The 20,028-nt window shown below is 42.1% G+C and overlaps 1 long non-coding RNA gene across 1 annotated transcript in view; it reads left to right on the top strand.

The window, feature by feature from the left end:
- Positions 1-20,028, top strand: part of LOC121922341 — a 123,287-nt gene that overhangs the window by 71,276 nt on the left and 31,983 nt on the right. The window contains exon 2 of the long non-coding RNA XR_006102138.1: positions 8,692-8,818. This is a non-coding gene — a long non-coding RNA (uncharacterized LOC121922341). The remainder of the gene's footprint in view (positions 1-8,691; positions 8,819-20,028) is intronic.

Raw genomic sequence — 20,028 nt, 5'->3', positions numbered from 1 at the left:
TGCCCCGCATTCTCAGAATAACTGGGAAGAATGCGTTAGAACATCAGTCAACTAGGCTCATATCGACTTCCCAGAGAGCCTTCACAGCACCTGCTCTGAAATTGTGGAACAGTCTTCCAGAAGAGATCCGTCATTACCTTCTTAGAGGCATTTAAGAGGGCACTTAAGACGGATCTCTTCTGGCAAGCTTACCCACCTGACCTTATGTAAGAGACACCTTCAGACCATTCTATGAATCTATTGCATTACCACCTGACGATGAGTTAGCTTTTAAGATTAATTTTTTATTGATGTATTTTTATATGTATTTTATTACTGATGCATGTGTTTTAGTGGACTGTAATCCCACCTCAATCCATCTGGGAGAGGCAGATAAATATAAGTTGTTGTTGTTGTTGTTGTTATTGTTATTATTATTCTCCTGTTCTCCAGGAGCTCTCAAAGATTATTGCCAATGGCTCTGAGATTACTTCTACCAGTTCTTTTAATACCTTTGGATGTAGTCCCGGAGACTTAAATTCATTAGTACAGGTATTCCTGTACTATATTTTTACTTATTCTGTGCTGCATTTCTCCTATTGCATATTTCCTTATTCTGTCCTAATAGTGATACAGTGGTACCCCGGGATACGAAATACCCACGTTACGAAATTTCCGGGATACGAAAAAATCCCATAGGAAATAACTGTTCCGGGTTACGAAGGTTTTTTCGGGTTACGAAAAATTTTTTGGTGCTTTTCGGCGCTATTTCACACGAAATTGCGGCTTTTCCCCATTAGCGCCTATGGGTTTTCGGCTTGCGAAGGCTTTTCGGGTTACGAAAGCGGCAGCGGAACGAATTAATTTCGTAACCCGAGGTACCACTGTATTGTCTAATTCTTAATTGCTTTATGTTTGAATTATACAGGTATTCATAAACATTCCCATTTAGAGTCCTCATGGCATGTGTAACAACTAGTAAGAATGAAGTTCTGTTTATAGACTTTGTTTGCATCATTTCAGTGGGCTGCCTTCTACAGCTTAACTTTTTATGTGTGCTTGCGCTCATCGGATCATTCCAAAGCATTATGCCAGAGAAGCCACGTTTGGTGAAATAAGCATCGGATTTTTCTTTTCAAAGTTTACAGCAGGAAGAGGACAACACCAGTGTTTAAAGGTTGTTGGAAACTCCTTGATAGGCTTTTACGTTCAATCTTGGCATACATGGGGAATAGCTAAGGAGAATTGGTTTTGCATGTTTCAGAGAAAAGGAGCTTTTCAAACAAGCTTTTTCAGAAAACATTGGTTATGACCACAGTGCTGTGTTTATCTTTAAAAAAGAAAGAAAGAAAGAAAGAAAGGAGTACAAGAAGAAGAAAAATGGTTTTGTGGGAGCTTTTCCAGGATTCTGCCTAGGGGGAATGGCCCCTGCCAGTTTTCCTTAATCATTAGGGCTTATGGGTGAATGTTTTCTGAAGAAGGCTCCAGCCATCTGGGCAGTATAAGGACATTGTAATTATGCCGGTGTTTAAGGCAAACAAAAGACTTGCTGATCAGCAGTTTTTGTACAGGCTGCAGGTGGCTGGGAGGTTTTTTTGGGTTTTTTTAGAGGAATGTCACAATGTATGAAGCAAAGGGAGGGCGGAGGAGGGAGAATGGGGAGGGGAATGACTCAGAAGTGCTTGGTCACTTGTGGTTTTTCGATCATGGTTTTGCTATGACTATTGGCTTGTTTTTACTTTAACAAGAAAGCAGGTGTTTTGTGTGTTGGTGCAAAACAGTATTTTGTAACAGGGCTGCTACTGTTCATGCAACCTAAGGTTGGTTAGCTTGCCAAGGAGACAGGTTTCTTTTTCTTTTTTCTTTTCCTTCTCTTTTTTATACACTGGGGTCATGAATGGTTTTCGGTAACTTTTCCTGAAATATCTGATAATATCTTGAAAGTCACGGATAGGCAAGCAGACTGACTATTAGTCCCTGGAAAATTTTGCATAGGAACAGGTGCTTAAATTATTGAGATGATGTCTGAGAGCTTCTTTGAGCTTTTAGGAAAAGCTGTATGCAGTTACAAGCAGGTGGCTGTTTTTCATTTTGTAAACAGGTCCATACTGTATTCTGTAACTTAGTTGTGTGGCTTTTTTTTTTAAGTCTTGTGATTGTTGAGTACCCACAGAATAGTAACATTTTATTTGTTAATTATTATTACTGTTTTATTATAAAATGTATTTATATCCTACCTTTTTCCTAGCCTAGAACTCAAGGCAGCTTACAGAAGTTAAAACAGATACAGTTAAAAAAAATCATCATCCAAAAGTTTAGAATATAATAAAACTATTGATAAAATTAAAAGTAGTTAAGAACTAACAATTAATAGGAACAACAAAAAATATAAACAGTACAGCCCATGAAAGACAATTTCATCTGAGCACTTGGCCCTGAAGCACCTGATTTCAAAAGGATAGCAAGAAAGGCACCAGTTGAACAGTTCTAGGAAGAATAGCCATCAAGAAGGCCCTCTCTTATGTTTCAGTGTGGGTGATGAACAAGATAAAAGATCACAAGACATGAACAAGCTCATATAGGGCAATACAGTATGGTCCTTCAGATAACCTGAACTCAACAGGCCATCTCTTTTTTATTTGCTTAGTTTATATATATATGTGTGTGTGTGTGTGTGTGTGTGTGTGTGTGTGTGTGTATCCCTGTATCATAGAACTGGCAGGTAAAATAATCAAAATGGTTGCTGTCAGGGTGTGGTGTGTCAATCAAAAGCTAGGCTCTGCTGAACTTATCAACAAATACAGGACATAGCATTAAAATGCAATCTATGAGTACCAAATACGAGAGAGTTTAAGGTTTTTGTTATGGTGACTTTAAATGTCTGAAAATGAAAAAGAGCTGAGCAGTGAATAGAACCCTGATCTCCAGAGTTGTAGTCCGACACTGAAACCACTATGCCATGTGGCACTTGTTCTCGACATTTTGGGACATTAAAATGCAATGAGACTCAGCACCTGTCTGCCAGTGTTTCTACAGCTTGGATTAGAACACTCTTGCTACCATGTAAGATAATAGAGTCTCGCCAGTAGAGGGGTTGATTTGGAGAAGTTAAATTTTAAGACTATAATGCCCCAAACTGCTAAGCAGCCTCATCACTGGCCATGCTGGTTTGGGGATTTGGGGAACTGTAATCCCTGGAAATACATTTAAACTTTGGGAGATAGTCCAGCAGGGTTCACTTCTCGCAGACCTCCTGAAACCTGGAATTAGCCCTATGTACAGTGACAAAGTCCTCAGATGAAGGTAAAAGCAAACCCTCCTCTGAACAAATATTTCCAAGAAAACACCATAGCAGGGTTGCCATAAGTCAGAAATGTCTTGAAGGTACACAACAAACAACAAAAGCACTTAATCAGAGCTAGCCTGAAGAAGAAGAGCCCTCCCTCCAGTCCATCTGCCTTGGTCCAGGCTTCAGAGGGAGAGAAGAATGCTGGACCTGATCCCCTCCCCTCCTCACCATTCCCTTCTCCTTTTGTGTCGTGTCTTTTAGATTGTAAGCCTGAGGGCAGGGAATCATCTATTATCTCCTCTGTTGTAAGCTGCCCGGATTCCCAGTGATTGGGCGGCATATAAATAAATCATATTATTATTATTATTATTATTATTATTATTATTATTATTATTAATCAAGGAAGTCAGGGCCCTGTGTTTGCAAGTCCCTCTTTGCTGTGTATCATTCTCGTAGCATCCAAACCTCACGGGAACGACACACAGCCAGGAAGAAACAGCGTCATAATGGTTGTGATTTCCTGTGTGCGATGTGCGGATGCTGTGCATCACGTATGTCATCATGGCGGCCCCCATGTGGACGGGAGGATGGTATAATGGCAGCGGCAGCACATTCTAGGGTTCTGGAGCATGTGGTTGCTGCACATCGGAACCCTAGAATCAGCCCCACCACACTGCTTCTTGCCCGGGTATACCGGGCCTATATACCACAAAGCTTGATACCCTGGTAAGAGAGTTCCTCCAGAACTGCTATTTGGGAGCCAGTTTATGTATCTCTCTGTCTGACAAGCAGATTACAAAAACCTAACTTGTTGGAGGCAAAGATTTAGAAGGGATCTGCCCCAGTAGGGTGAATTATTTGTATGATCTTTGTACGGGGCAAAATCCTCTTCCTTACACGTTGAGATCAGCACATCTGGAATCTTTGCTCAGCCCAGCAGGCAACAGAGAAACTGGGCCATCCTAAGCCATTTTTGCTGATGTAGGTGAAGGACAAATTGGCACATCCATCCATTCCATGATGAAGAAATGCCAGCCAGACTGGCAGCTATAATCTTATGTCAACACTGGCAACCAGACAGTATCCTCCACTACCTGGGAGCAGCAAGGTTGGCAAGACAGGGAGGGCAGGGATGTGTAAAATGCATAACTCTCTCCTCTAGCACTTAAGCACCATTTACTTCTCTTACCCTTCTGCAACTTTCTTCTCAGGCAACTACCTCACTTTACCTAACGGTAGATCTGGTTCTGGGGAGAAGAGTGAAAATGGACCAATATTCCCCCAGCTCAGTTTGGAATGAGTTTGGCATTCATCAGATTTTCACATGTTGCCTGTGGCAGAGCACATGTTTTGCATGTGAAATCTCCCAGGTACAATCCCTTTCACTTTGAGCTTTTGAAATGTAGTGGAGTATGATCCAGGGCTTCTCTGCTTGAGCTCTTAGACAGCTGTTAATAGTCAGTGTAGATAATACTGCCTTAGGGTGGATCTACACTTGCCAGAATACTCCAGGGTGCCCCCAGATTATTCTGGCCCCAAATTCCCCCCCATATCTGGTCTCTTTCACTGCAGGTTTTTGGCTGTCACTGAAGGATGAGCAGCTGCCTTCCCACACAGTTTGCAAGCTGTCCAATGCACTGCCACTGCAGGCACAAGTTACTTTGAGGTCAGAATGAGGAGCCCAGCCATGTTATCAACACTGGGCACCTTGCTCTGACCTCAGAGTGAGTTGCACCCATAGTGGCAGCACACCAAGTGGCTGGCAGGGACTATGAGTGAAGACAGCTGCCATAGTCACTGCGAAGAAGGTTGAAAACATGTAGCAAAAGTGGGTTAGGGAGAAGGTGCTCTGAATCAGGTGCGAGTGTTGTGACAGCAGTCCTCACCTGATTCAGAGTTTTGGTCCTGTATGTAAGCAGGATGCGGTGAGCCCGGAGGATAATTTGGGGTAATGTGACGATGTAGACAAGGCCTTAGAAGGATCAACAGTCTGACCTGGTTTAACACTTCTTTTATGTTTTGATAAAATCACTTACTTTCCAAGAGTTCTCTCCCAGCTTGTAAAGTTGGTTCACATGAACTAACAATGCACACACACAGAGCTTGAAAAAGGTACTTTTCAGAGTACAATTTCCATTATCCCTCCAGTCAGACTTGAACGTATTAGTAGTGGGATTCTGAACATTATAGTCCAAAGAGTGATTTTCCAAGCTCTGGTCTGTTTGACATTGCCTCTGCATTCATTAAATCTTGTAAATTCTTAAGATTGTAGGTCAGAAAGGCATTTTCAGGAAGTATTGATGCTGCACTGATTGTACAACTCACCTTTTATGAACTGGACTTGTTTGTAATCCAAATGAGGTGGTATGGTAAGGAACCCCAGTGATGTTACTACTAGACCAGGAAAGGAAGATAAAGGAAGAGCCATGGCTGTGTTAAGGAGCCACTATGGTGGTGTGATCTGAGTGTTCGACTAGGATTCTGTGGGACTGGGGTTCAAATCCCCTCTTAGCCATGGAATTCCACTGGGTGACATTGGGCAAATAACAATCTCTTGGCCTATGAGAAAAGCAATGGCAAACCACAAAATAAATCTTAACAAGAAAACCCTAGAATAGGGCACCATATGTTAAAGTTGGCTTGAAGGCACATAGCAACAAATGCTATGCATCAACTAATAGAAATGGAAAATTTTGTGTATACATAGAGTTTCCAGGCCAGGATTGGGCCAGGCCCTGAAATCTCCAGATCAAAACCTGAGACTCAGGGATGGCCCCTGGGTGCAGAGCATTATGCATTAAGCAATAGCAACTCAAATATCATTCAGTCACACAAACTATACAGAAACTATATTCCTGGTTGGAAATTACAAACTGCAGCATTTGATTTAAATCAGTTGCTTGCAAAATGCAAAATGCACAGCCATCCAGAAGGTTCTTTTCCTGACCAGGAATTTGCATGCAACTTTGGCCCCATTCCCACTGGGCATATAAAGCGATGTATTTCGCTGCAATTCTGATTCGGATCTTTTTTCAGAGGAGTTTATCAGACAAGGGACATCGGAAGTATAATCTGATGGCAATCTGAACGCAATCATGGGGTTTAACGTTATTGCGTGATAACCCACTATATGCAACTTTGGGCAATGGAAAGTCAGTCCGAACGCAATCGTGTGGTTTCATGTTATTGTGTGATAGACTGCCACATGCAAATTCGGGCAATGGCATGCGATTTTCAGGCAATGGGAAGCCAGTTTGAACGCAATGCACATTCACATAATTGCGCTAAACTAGCGACTTGGAATGTGTTCTGCCCCACTTTCTTTTCATTCGAATTTAAGAGAAATTCCTCCCGTTTGATAAATTCCTGAGTCGTATTTGAATCTGGTCCCTCGTTCTCATTACGAAAGGATGCAAACGGACCCGGGTTTTTTTGACCCATGTTCTCGTTCCCATTGAAATTTTCTCTGTTGTAATTTGAAGCTGACTTTTTTGCTCCCCGTTCCCATTGCCCTTCCGGAACCTCTTTTTTTAAGCAGCTGTCAATCAATCACCTAGACGCTTGATGTCACAGTGACGTCAGTTGCTTCGATGCATTTTGATGTGGGCTATTTTTGTTTCCTGTTCCCATTTGCGTCTTTCAAACCTGTTTTTCTCTTTTGTTTTTTTTTAAAACAGTCAATCTATCGCTTAGGCTCTTTTCCCCTCTAGGAAAGGGAGAAGGAGCCTCCATCCCCCAAGTCCCTTTGCCTCCCAAGCTGTCCTGTGTCTTCCCAGAGCCCCTCTGGGAAAGGGAGAAGGAGTCTCCATCCTCCCAAGTCCCTTTGCCTCCCCCATTGCTCCCTGGGCTGTCTGGGGGGGCGATCAAGCAGGCATATATATAAAAAAAGAAAAAAGTAATAGTTAAAAAATAGTGTTCAATGCCTCTCCTCACATGTCGATCTATGAATGTGGAGCGGGGGGAGGTTGCAGGGAGGCGTAATGTGTTTACCACATTTGGAGGTCAGTGTAGCAATTTGCTATGTTTGGGACACCCGACAGAGTGCCTAGGCTATCGAAAGCTTTAATTTTTAAAAAATAAATTTGTCTACACACGTGATTGCCTTACCCTGCTTCCCACTCCACCGGGGAAAGGCTATGTGAATGGGGGGGAAATGGCGCTGGTAATGCAAGAAAGAGAACAAAGCTGGTGATTCCCCCAAGCCATCCCCTTGAGCACTGCTCCTCCCATCCCCAAGTTACCGAATCGGACACCCTTGTTCCCATTCATTTGCCCCGGATCGGACACTGGAGGAGCAAGAAAAACCTCCGGAAAAGTGCAGTCAAATTAGCCCGGTTCGCCCCCTCCTCCCCCCCCCTGATTTGGGTTTTCCTTGGAAAAATTGATTACATGGGGTTCAGATCCGAATTCCAATGGGAACAAAATTGGCGTAATGAGGATCGAATGCATGCTCAAATGGAAATGATGCTCCCATAATTCGAGTCTTGATCCCCTTTATAAACCAGTGGGAATGGGGCCTTTGTCTCTCATCTGGAGCTGATCCCATGAAAACTGGAGAATCTGTACTTTTGTCTTTTGCCTGGCGGTGATCCACCAGTGCTGAGGAATCCAGATGTTGCCCTGAGATGTGGCAACCATATATATAAAGGGAGGCATAAAGCACAATGAACGTCCAACCAAAAGAGAGTGAAGTTCATTATGAAGGAGAATGTCTTCCCACATGCCTGGCCATTACAAAGTCCAGCAGAGGCCCTTCTGTTAATCTTAACAGTGGAAAAATAAACTTTCCATCTACGGAGAGAGGGCCTTCTCTTTGATGGTTTGTGACATCTTTCCAAAGGAGATATGATTTGCACTAACCTGTTTTGTTTGATGTCAGATTAAATTGTTCCAGGCCCAATCTCCCCTAGGCATTTTAAGTTCTGGAGGTGTTTTTTTTTAATTGCTGTCCTTTTTGTTGGTTTGCTGATTTCAATATTACAAATGTCTCTGAGGCTCAAATCTACAAAAGCTTATGCTACTGACTTCTTTCTTTCGGTTCATCTCAGAGGTACTACAAGATCCTTTTGCATACTGAATTTCCAAACTAACACAGTTATGCCTTTGAATAAATGTCTCTTAGCTCATAATGTGCTTTTTTAAAACTATATTTTCTTTTTAAGCATTCTGTTCACCACCCTGGTGGATGAATAGTGGTTTACATACATTTAAAACTAAGTAAGTAATCAGTAAATAAATCTAATCCTCCTGCTTCAGAATTATTATAGAAAGGGAAATTAGAAATTGTCTTTAAAGGCATACAGTATTTCATACAAAGAAATGTCTTCCTGATACACACTGGATTTTAAAAGTTAAGTCATGGGGCAGGCATGCTGCTGGCTCTGTACCTTGTTGATTAACAGGTAATTTAATTGGCTCCACAGATGGAGAACTGAAGGCTTGAAGGGATCTGAACAGCGGTGAATGAAGTTCCTTCCCAAATCACAACAGGAGCCAAAGGAAGTCACCCTGCAGCACCCAGTAAGGTTGCCAACTAAGTCACTACTGCAAGTAAATATCCCCTTAATAAGCACACATACCTCACAAAATTAGATGTCTGGGGGTGAAAGGCAGGGAAGAGATCAAACAGTTACTGTGCCCCGATTAGGCTCCAGGCCTGTAATTACAATCCTGCTGTTTCCATGGTTTCCTAATCACACAGTGCCTTCTCCAGTAGGCCTGGTCAGTCTTAGAGGAAGCCAGCCCGACTCCAGGAGCCTGGTGGTGGCTCACATGAGGCCCTTTCCTTCATGTTAGTACAAAAATATACATACCACAACCGTAGCTGCACATCTTCAAGAAATATTTAATAGTTTTGTGCAGCCAGCCTTGTCTTGGTTATTCGTAAAACCTCTCATTTTTGCAGGGGAGGGGGTGTTTGAGAAAGGGGTATTAGCCTACATCTCTCAGAATTCTTCTGTAGCTGGGGGATTCTGGGAAATGTAGGCCCCCAAAAATAACTTGTCCTAATTCTGGCCATTCTGGACCACCACCCCCCTGAAAATGAAAGCTCATGCATATTTAAGCCCAAAAGTTTGAATGGGGTGCATGCCCATGTGCCAGGTGTGCACTCTGGGCATGCACACCATTGAAAATAGCAGAGGTTGCTCCTCCGCAGATTTTTGATCTGCGAGTTAGGAGGGGCGACTGTACCTAGTAAAACTGCAAATCCCAGGATTCCATGGGATGAAGCGATAGTACTTAAAGTGGTGTTACATTTTTTCTATAGTGTAGATACACTCTAGGACTCAAAGAGACCAGGGTTTGAATCCTCACTCAGTCATGGAAACTCATTGGGCAAATCACACATTCTACTCTGAGCAAATCTTGTCAAGAAAACGCCACGATAGATTCTTTGCCTTAGGATTACAGTGTCAAAACCTCTTGGCACACAACACACACATGCAGAAAATGTATGGAAATTAGGTTTCAGTGGTGAATGGATGTTCACTATTATTGGCCTGGTAGTTAGGTCAAATGCCCCTCTGTGCTGCTTAACATTTAAAAGGGAAGGGACTGTTTCTCAAACCCAGAAGCTGACTTCAGATCATCCAGACTGGCAATGTGTGTTGCAACATTTAATGCCATTTTCTTGTCATTTCCCCATCAACTCTCCTGACTTTATAAAAAATCTCAATACTTGTGGGTATTTTCCTTGTGATGGGGATTGAGATGTTAGATGTTGGTGAGTTCATCCCTCTAAAGCCTTGCTCTATTTTGTCTCCAGATGTGCTTCCAGGTATTTATTATTTATGTTATTTATTTCTTGTACTTAAATTCTGCCTTCTCCAAAAACAGGATCCAAGGTAGCTTACAATAGTTGAAAACAGCAACAGTAGTTACAACATTGATTACAAAAGTTAAAAGAGAGGTCTTAGGGCCCATTCAGACTGAGCTATTTGCCCTGGATGGAACCGGGCAGAATCGGGCCCCCTCCCCTCGAATCTCTCCGGAAGCAAGTGCTGACTACGATATACCTTAATCGGGGTTATTTACCCCTGGACACCATTGCAGCTCCTAGAGGAGAGTTCACATTTGCAGGAACTGGTTTTAAAAAATCCTCCTTTGCTGTCAATCAGATTCTCTTCCGCTTTGGTAAAGGTGACTTTTTAACATTATTATTATATGAAGCGCTGTAAATTTACACAGCGCTGTACATACAATCTTTTTAGTTAGATGGTTCCCTGCCCTCGGGCTTACTATCTAAAAAGACATGACACAGAAGGAGAAGGGAGTGGTGGAGGGAAAGGGTAAGAGGTCCAGCAGTTCCTCTCTACCTCCGAGGCCTGGACCAAGGCAGATGGACTGGAGGGAGGGCTTGGGTTCTTAATGGATGGTTAATCATTTTCCAGGGAAAATACATACTCTCAAGTAGGATAATGCATATACAGTACATAGCAATACAGGAAATGGTTTGATAAACAGACAACAAAAGAACACCAAATAGCAAGTGACAATTATGCAATACCTGGGAAGGCTACTCTGAACAGGATGGTTTTCAACTCAGTTTTGAAACTGGTTAAAGAAGTGATGGCTCTTGCTTGTGGGGGAAGAAGGTTCCAGGAGTGGGGGGCAGCAAGTGAAAAGGGGTGAATCCAGGATGGGGCAGAGGAAATCCTGGGCTGGGAAAGCAGACCTTGACTACCAGAATGGAGGGCCCTAGTGGGAAGGTGAGGAGAAAGAAGGTCTGATAAGTAAGGAGGGGCCAGTCCATGGAGGGCTTTAAACGTCGACAGCAGGAGCTTGTACTGAATATGGAAAGGGAGGGGGAGCCAGTGAAGGGATACCAACACAGGAGAGATGTGGTCAGAGCGGTGGGTGGAAGTGATAATGCGTGCAGCTGAATGCTGGACAGAGATTAAAGGACGAAGGTGAGAAAGAGGAAGCCTAGCCAGGAGGACATTACAGTAATCAAGTCGTGAGACCACTAGGGCATGGACCAGGATCTTGGCAGTAGAGGCGGAGAGATATGGTCGGATTTTGGCAATATTGTACAAAAAGAATCTACAAGCCTTGGCTGTGGTCTGGATCTGAGGGATACACGACAGAGAAGAATCAAAGATAAAACCAAGACTGCGGGCTTGCTGGACTGGTTGAATAGAAATGTTGTCCCCAGAGACAGAAAAGGAGAGTTGAAGGATGGGCTTTGGAGGAAAGACAATGTTGAGCTTCAAACGCCGATGGCGCATCCACTGCGAGACAGCTGTGAGGCAAGACGAAACTTGCTGTTCAAGCCTTGGAGAAAGGTCAGGGGTAGAAAGATACAACTGGGTGTCATCGGCATACAGATGGTAGGAAAAACCAAAAGAGCTAATGAGTTTTCCTAAGGACAGTGTGTAGAGAGAAAACAGAAGGGGACCCAGAACAGAGCCCTGGAGAACTCCAACAGATAAGGAAATGGAGGATGAAGTCTGACTACCTGTGACCACTGCAAAAGATCTGTCTGACAAATAAGATCTAAACCAGTGGAGAACAGAGTCTGAGAACCCAAGGTCAGAGAGTATATCAACTAGAAGGCTGTGATAAACGGTGTCAAAGGCTGCAGACAAATCAAGAAGGATGAGAACAGAGTAAAGGCCATTAGCCTTGGCCTGTAAAAGGTCATTCAAAATCTTAGTGAGAGCTGTCTCAGTAGAATGCCTTGGGCAGAAACCAGACTGAAAGGGATCAAGGATGGAGTTGGCTTCAAGAAACTTAAGACAGCGCGAATAAACAACCCGTTCCAAAACCTTAGAAAGAAAGGGGAGAAGAGAAATCGGACGATAGCTAGCCAAAGAGGAGGGGTCAAGAGAAGGTTTTTTCAGAATTGGGGAAATGAGAGCATGTTTGAAGTCCGAAGGGAAGGAGCCTGTAGAGAGAGAGAGATTGAAGATATGGAGAAGCGAGGGCAGAAAGGAGGGAGCTATAGAGATTAGAAGACAAGTAGGAATTGGATCAAGAGGACAGGTAGCAGGTTTGCAAGAGTTCAGAAGTGAAGAGAGTTCATCCAAAGAAGCAGGAGGAAACACAGAAAATTTGTGAGGCGAGGGCGATAGAAAATTAAGAGCAGAAGAAGAATTGGGGGGGACTATCTCAGAGCGAATAGTGGTAATCTTAGAGATGAAATAATTAGCAAAGTCATTAGGAGAGAATGATGAAGAGACAGGAGGAGAGGGAGGTTTAAGCAAAGTGTTGAAGGTGGAGAACAAACGCTGCGGGTGCCTCTCATTGGCGGAGATCAATGATTTGTAATAATTCTGTTTTGCCATAGAGAGGGTGCGTGAGAAGGAAGAAAGAACAAATTTGAAATGAATAAAATCAGCCCACTCTTTGGACTTTCTCCAAAGACGTTCGGCCGCTCTAGAGCAGGACCGGAGAAACTTAATGTTGGGGGTAAGCCAGGGCTGAGGCCTAGTCTTAGAGGAAGAAGTGCGTACAGAGACAGGGGCAAAATGGCCAAGAGTTGAGGAAAGAGTGGAGTTAAATAAAGACATTGCTGAATCAGCAGAATCCCTGAGATTTAGGGAAGAGAGAGATGAATCCAGGGTCAGACCAAGATGGTTAGAGTCAACAGACTGAAGATCACAAAAATGACGTTGAATAGTATGATGAAGAGTGATTGGCCAACTGGATGCGTGATTTACCCCTCCCCCCTCCTTTTTTTAAACAGGCACCCAGTATGCGCACATTTTGTCAACCCTAAAAACCTCCTGTGTGTGTGTTTGTGTTGTAGGGATTTGGGTCACTGCAGGTCATGGATCTTCCCTTGGCCCCGTTTTTAACTCCAAAATGCAAACAAATTAAAAAATCTCCTGTGTGTGTGTGTGTGTGTGTGTGGTGGGGATTTGGGTCACTAGGTCATGGATCTTCCCTTGGCCCCATTTGCCCCAAAATGCAATCTAATGCCATTTCTGCATCCTGCATCCTCCCTCCTTGCCACTCCAGAATGCCTCATAACAACAACAACAACAACAATAATAATAAATTCCTCACCTTGGAATGCCAGAAATGCCATGCATCCATTGCTTTCCCTCAGCTACCCCTGAATTCCTTAGAGACAGTAGCAAAAGCATTCTGTATCAATTTGACAAATTGGAAAGAGAAATGTTTGTAACATTCGCATTGTAGCATTCGCATAGGAAAAAAGCCTCTTGCAAATGCCTTTTGCAAAGTGTCTTGCTGCTGTGAGTGGAAATGAAAGGGAAAGGGAAACAGGCAGCCAGCAACATTCTATCTATCTATATATCTACCTGAAGCTAAAACCATGTGCATAGTCTGCAAAAAATAATTTAATTTTTTTTAAAAAAGAGAAAGCTCCCTGGTGGGAGAGCAGAGGCTTGCTCCATTTGGTGCAATCATAGCTGACCTGCCCTGAACCTCCTCCTGCTCTGTTACCCTGATTGCCTTCCATGGCCCCCTTCTCTCCCCCAGCTCTTCATCCTTCTCCTCCTCCTGCTTCTCCTCCATCCCCGATTCTCCTGGCACCCTTTGGCTCCTTCCTTCTCCTCCTGGTCCTGCTCCCGATTGTCCTCCATGGCCCCCTTCTTTCCCCCGGCTCCTTCCTCCTGCTCCTGCTCCTGATTCTCCTCCATCTCTTGGGACCCTTTGGCTCCTTCCTCCTCCTCTTCCTTCTCTGATGAAGGGGAGGGAATGCTCTGCCCTCCCTCTGACCTAAACCCCTCCCATGAACTTGACCCGATCGTGATCGGGGGCAAGTTCATATTTGCCACACCCGGGTTTTTAAAAAAGAGACGGCTTTTTCTCTGAGTTGAAAAGACCCGCGCCAAGGGGCATTTGCCCCGAAACAGTTGTGGAAGCCTCTGTTTCGCTTGTGATAAATTCGTGGCCAATATGAACTTCATGTGCAAGATTTGATTTCTGATCCGGGGTAAAAGGTAGTCTGAATGGCTCCTTAGAAGACATAATAAACTTTTCCCACCAATATCCTCTTACACTTTATTGATGTACTTATTTTAATATCTCTAAAAAGTTAACACTTATTAAAAGGCAGTGTGGTGGTATTGCTCTGTTTTTCCTTTGCTGCACAGTTTTAGGGCAGTTCTGATAAGCTCCAATAGGATTTTTTCCATTTTAACTAAAAATATGAATAAATGAGTCCTAGAGCAAATCAAGCCTGAAATATCATTAGAAGTGTATGCAATTTATAATATCATGAACATATCATGATATGACAAGACTCATAGGAAAAGGGGAAAACTCCATTATAGATAGCTTGAGTCAATTGAGGAAGCCAGAGCTCTGAGTTTGCAAGATCTGAGCAGGGCTGTTAATAACATTGTCTCCTAAAGGTTTTTCATACATAGGGTTACCCTAAGTCAAAGCCAATCTGAAGGCATATAATAACAACAAATTAGATTTCCCCACTGCACATTGCCTCTTACGCCTTTCTCATTCCTCCTCCTCATGCCTCATTTTTCACAGGGAGTGCTTGTGTGAATATAGTAGGGTGGGATGACCTTGGGCACAGGAAAAAAACTAAGAGCCAGTAGAGTAGTGGCTTGAGTGTTAGACTATGACTCTGGAGTACAGGGTTTGAATCCCCACTTGACCATGGAAATCTACTGAGGCACCTTGAGCAAGTCACACACTCTCAGACTTAGAAACCTCTTTGAACAAATCTTGCTAAGAAAACCCCGTGATAGGTTTGCCTTCTGTGGGCGGGTGCTTTCAAGTTGCCTCTTGACTTATGGTGACGCCATGAATTTCATAGATTTTCTTCTTAGGCAAGGAATACTCCGAAGTGGTTTTTCCAAATCCTTCCTCTGAAATATAGCCTACAGTACCTGGCAATCAGTAACAACTTGGGTGGAGGAAAAAACACAGCCAAGCCATAATAGCACTTCACAGGAAAAGTACTAAAGTTCTAGAGGGATTTAAAATAGAATAAAATAGTTTCATTAGCAGAGAGGACAGTCTCCCTGGAGTGGTATTAGGCAAGGAGAAAAATGCAGTGGGAGCAGGCGATGGGATGTAAATTTTGATTAATCAATTAATTAATAGCTAGCCTACCTTTCAACTTGTACAAGAACTGAATAAGCAGCTTTGTTGCTAAGTGATGTCAAGCAGCTTTGTTATTGACTGCCATCAAGTCAACTTCAATACATGGCAACTTCATGAATGAGAGACCTCCAAGTCACCCTGTCATCAGTTGCCCTGCTCAGGTCTTGCAAACACAAGGCTGCCATCCTTGATTGAGTTTATCCATCTGGAATGTGGTCTTCCACTTTTCAAACTGGCTTCTAATTTACCAGGGATTACTGTCTTTTCTAATAAGTCACGTCTTCTCATGATACACCCAAAGTATGATAGTCTCAGTTTAGTCTTAGTCTAAGGAGAGTTCAGGAGTCTAAGGAGTGTTCAGGCTTGATTCACTCTGGGGCACATTTATTTGTTCTTTGAGCAGCCCATAGCATCCACAGAACCTTTCCCCAGCACCATATTTTAAAGGAGTTGATCTTCTTTCTATCAACTTTCTTCACTGTCTAGCTTTCACAACCATACATAGAAACTGAAAGTATGATGGCATGGACAATCCTAACTTTAGTATTCAATTATATATTAGTAGACGTCAGGATCTTCTCCTGTTCTTTCATAGCAGCCCTTCCAAGTCCTAGTTTTCTTCTGATTTCTTGACTACAGCTCCCTGCTGAATAATGACTGAGCTAATGTATGGAAAAAGTTAACACCTATCGGCCACATTATTACACACAAGATGGCATTGCCTCCAAAATAAGTTTAATGAACTGCAACACTGTATGTGCACATGTGCCTTTAGAATTAAAAATGTACTAGGACAAAAAAAAATGCTACATTCAGCTAAGGAATAAAAAATTGCAGTAATTGATGGGAATTACCAAAAAATGTATTGGAAGAAGAGAAGTGTCATTTGGATTTTGGAAATGAAAACTTTAACTAGAGCAGTGAAAATCCTACATCCTTACACATTTAGTGAATCTGGGACAGAGCTCTATGGCCCAGAATTCTAAATAACTCTTCCTAAACTGCAAATCCCAGAAGTCCATAGGATGTTGACATTGCAGATGAAGTGGAACCATAGCAATATAATTATGTATAGTGAGCCCTTGGTATCCACTGGGTTTTGGTTACAGGGCCCCCTGTGGGTAGCAAAATCCATGAATGTTCGTCTCATTGAATATAATGTCATAGTGAAGTGGTGTCCCTTATATCAAATGGCAAAATCAAGGTTTGCTTTTTGAAATTTACGGAGCGAGACAGACAGACAGGGGGCATGGTACAGTGGTCTGAGTATTGGACTGTAACTCTCAAGACCAGGGCTTGATTTCCAGCTCGTCCATGAAATGCACTGGATGACCTTGAGATAGTCTCAGCCTCAGGGAAAGGTAATGGTAAACCACTTTTGAACAAATCTTGTCAATAAAACCCCATGATAGGTTCATCTTAGGGTTGCCATGGGTTGGAAGTGACTTGAAGGCACACAACAACAATGTGTGTGTTTGTATGTGTGTGTGAATATTTTCAAGCCATGGATGGTTGAATCCATAGATAAAGAATCCATGGACATGGAGGGCCAACTGTAGTGTGAAGTGGCTCTAGATGAGCTCTTCAAACTTATTCCAGTTTCTTTCTTTCTTTCTTTCTTTCTTTCTTTCTTTCTTTCTTTCTTACAGCTTCTGGCAGCTCCTGGGGTGTTTCAGGGCAGAAAATTAGCCCCATGGGGCACAATCTACAGGTGCTCACCTCTGCCATAGGAGAATTAAAAAAAAAACTTGGCCTTACCATTATGTATGGTAAGGCATCTCCCTTAGGTGGCAGGTGAGAAAGAGCAGTTAAGTGTAAAGAATTGTGTGTGCCAAGCATCTTGTCCAGCACCCCTTAAGCTGGCAGGGGGACCATCTTGTCCTTAGTCTCAGGGAGCAAAATGTCTTGGCCTGGTTCTGTTAATAGTTTTCTACAAGCCAAGATAATATTTTCCCGATATATTGTGCGCCATGGAGTTATAAATGTTACTTTTTTGGACTACAGCTCCCAGAACCTCTCAGCTAGCAAGGACTCATGTTGGCTGGGAGATTATGAACACCATAGTCCAAAAAAAGAAAAAAAGAGAAAATTTTCAAATAAACAAAAACCTTGCCACATATATAGAAATGGGTTGGAGTGTTTTAGACCAGTGTCTGGAGAATAGAATGCAGAACTAAGTAAAGTTGTGCACTTGTTTGGCATAAACTATAACCATTTTTTTTAAAAAAAGTACAAAACAGAATCTAGGAGTGATGTTTGAATGATATAAATGCATTTATTTGGACCAACACTCTTGACAAAAACTCAGATTTGATCACCAGACAATAGGATCTCACTATGTATATAATTATTGGGCATTAAAGTAATCATTCACTGAAAGGAGGAAAAACATTAATGTAGCCCCTTCTCTTCCAGGGCATATACAACTGTCTCTTCAGGTCTGAATCTGTTACTGTTGGCTGATGTGAATGTTTACTTCACTGATTTGACCTTTAAAATTATGCTGCAAGTTACTAATCTGGGCATTTGCATGGTATTTCCTTGTAATTAGGATAACTCGAGAAATAATGGGGTAAATCTTCCCCTGTCTCCATCTAAATGAGTATGACGGCCTTCTTAGTGGCTACTCCTTGACTGTTGAGTAGCAAGTAAAGCCTTTTAGGCAGGTTTTCAGCAAACGACTAGCTGCTGCTAAATTATTTTTAACCAATACAATTTTTTCTAAATATGTTCTTAAAGGTTTTTTAATTTTAAACTTAATTCTGTTCTAATACTATTCTCATTTAATCGTGTTTTAATATTACAACTTGGTGTGAGTAATTTTTTGTACCTGTGTTATTATTTTTTTTAAAGAAAAACATGTAACTGCTTTAGTCTCTTTTGATCTACTTTGAGACTGCTTAGAAAGGCAGGATTTTAAGTAAATAAATATTACAGATGTTGCTCATCTTTGCTTCAACGCTTCTAGGGAGTTATTCCAAGTCATCTTTTAAATGCTTATCAGCTGAGAGCATTCCCAGCAGAAACTCTGTTCAGTCTATTGTTTTGGTATATGTCCGGAAAAAGAACAACAATCCTTGCTGTTTTTTAAAAGTTGTTAACTCGGTGCACCTGAATGCACCTCTTGACTTTTCAGGTGTTTAGTGGCTACACAGGGGGTCTAGACACATGTGTGCTAAGTACAAATTATCAGCGGTATTGTGGAGTCAGTGATGAATGGCTTTTTGTAACAATAACCCAAAGAGCATTCATTCTAGACGACAACCTGCGTTTTTCATTTACCCCCAGAAGAGCTTTGGTTTGCCTCCAGCCATCCACTACAAACCATAGTAAATAGTTCATAGCAGAACTCAATAATTCAGGCTGATTGGCTGGGTAACCTTAGCTTTGCTTATTGTTTTGGGTAATAAGATGGAGGAACCTGGAAAGGGGGGTAGGTGGAAGTTTTTTCCCCCTCACGCATGGGCCAAATCTTATGGAGGAAACATGGTAACTCTTTAGTTTGTTGTGCATCATTGAAGCAATTGGGAGGAAATCTTCTTGGTGAAAAGATCACATTGCTCATTGAAATTAAAAAAGACTTCCTCAGACGTCCCCCATCTTACAGCTTCTTGTAAGTGTATCCTAATCCCTTAAGAAATGTAAGTCTCTGGGTTGCAAGTCCTGGGCCAGGAGGGCAGAGATAGTTCATATTGATATTGATTTTTGCATTCAGTTCTTTTGTCCTTTTCTCCCACTGGCCTCTCTAATTGGCTGCCAGGGTCCCTTTGGAGATTGCTAATAGTGTGAAAGTGCATCTTCCCAAGATCTCACATTCATTGAGAACTGAAAAGACAAAAGAGAGAAGGGGGAGGGAGGAACCTCCTACTAGGAGACAAAGCTTATTGGCATAAATTCTAAAACACACTTATTTTATTAGCTCCATGAATGCCCTTTCCAGATGTTTGTTTGAATGGCTCCTGGATTTTTCCACAAGCCATCAGTTTGCAGTCTGATTATTGGATTGATGGATTCACTGGTAGTTGATTAAAGAAAAGGGCTCTCCTATTATGTCACTCACCAAAAATCCAAATTGTCATAATTAATGAAGAAAATATAACGATGAATTGTCCATGCAATGCATATTTTATTTGGTATTGGGAATGGGTATGTTTCGAAAATAGCCTTTGAAAACAGTAGGAGCCAGCAAGCTGATCCTTCCTCTCTATTTTCATTATGCTAGTTTTCATCTTTTGCAAAGAAAAAGTGGAATGAAAGAAGCAAGGATGGCAAGGAATGACTTTAGGCTGGTGCATTTATCTTTATTTATTAGGGTGTGTTGTTTATAAACTACTGTATACACCATAATTCTATTATAACACTCTTCAAAGCAACTTTCAAAGCTCAATTTTTTAAAAAAGGGACAGTAGTATATAATTAATAAGCAATCCTAAAAGCAACCAAAAGTGCACAAAATTAGCAGTTCATATAGCAGTGCAAGACAAGTCATAGAAGCTCAGGGTAAACAAAATGGACTTAGTTTGATGTCTGAAAGATATGTAAGGATGGTGCCAGACAAATTGTTCCAGAACAGAAATTTTGGAATGACATGTGCTTGAAGTAGGTTTTGAACTCGTTGGGGATGAAGACAGTTGTGGGGTTCAAGAAGGACTTACAAGAAAAGGAGCTAAAATTAAGGTGAAAGAGGCTGCCAGTCATGTAGGCATTCTGTGAATGAACTT

Source organism: Sceloporus undulatus, chromosome 1 (assembly GCF_019175285.1).
Source record: "Sceloporus undulatus isolate JIND9_A2432 ecotype Alabama chromosome 1, SceUnd_v1.1, whole genome shotgun sequence".
In the NCBI taxonomy this organism is placed as follows: domain Eukaryota; kingdom Metazoa; phylum Chordata; class Lepidosauria; order Squamata; family Phrynosomatidae; genus Sceloporus; species Sceloporus undulatus.
Note: the sequence above shows the minus strand (reverse complement) of the source record. Positions and strands in the feature narration are given on the sequence as shown.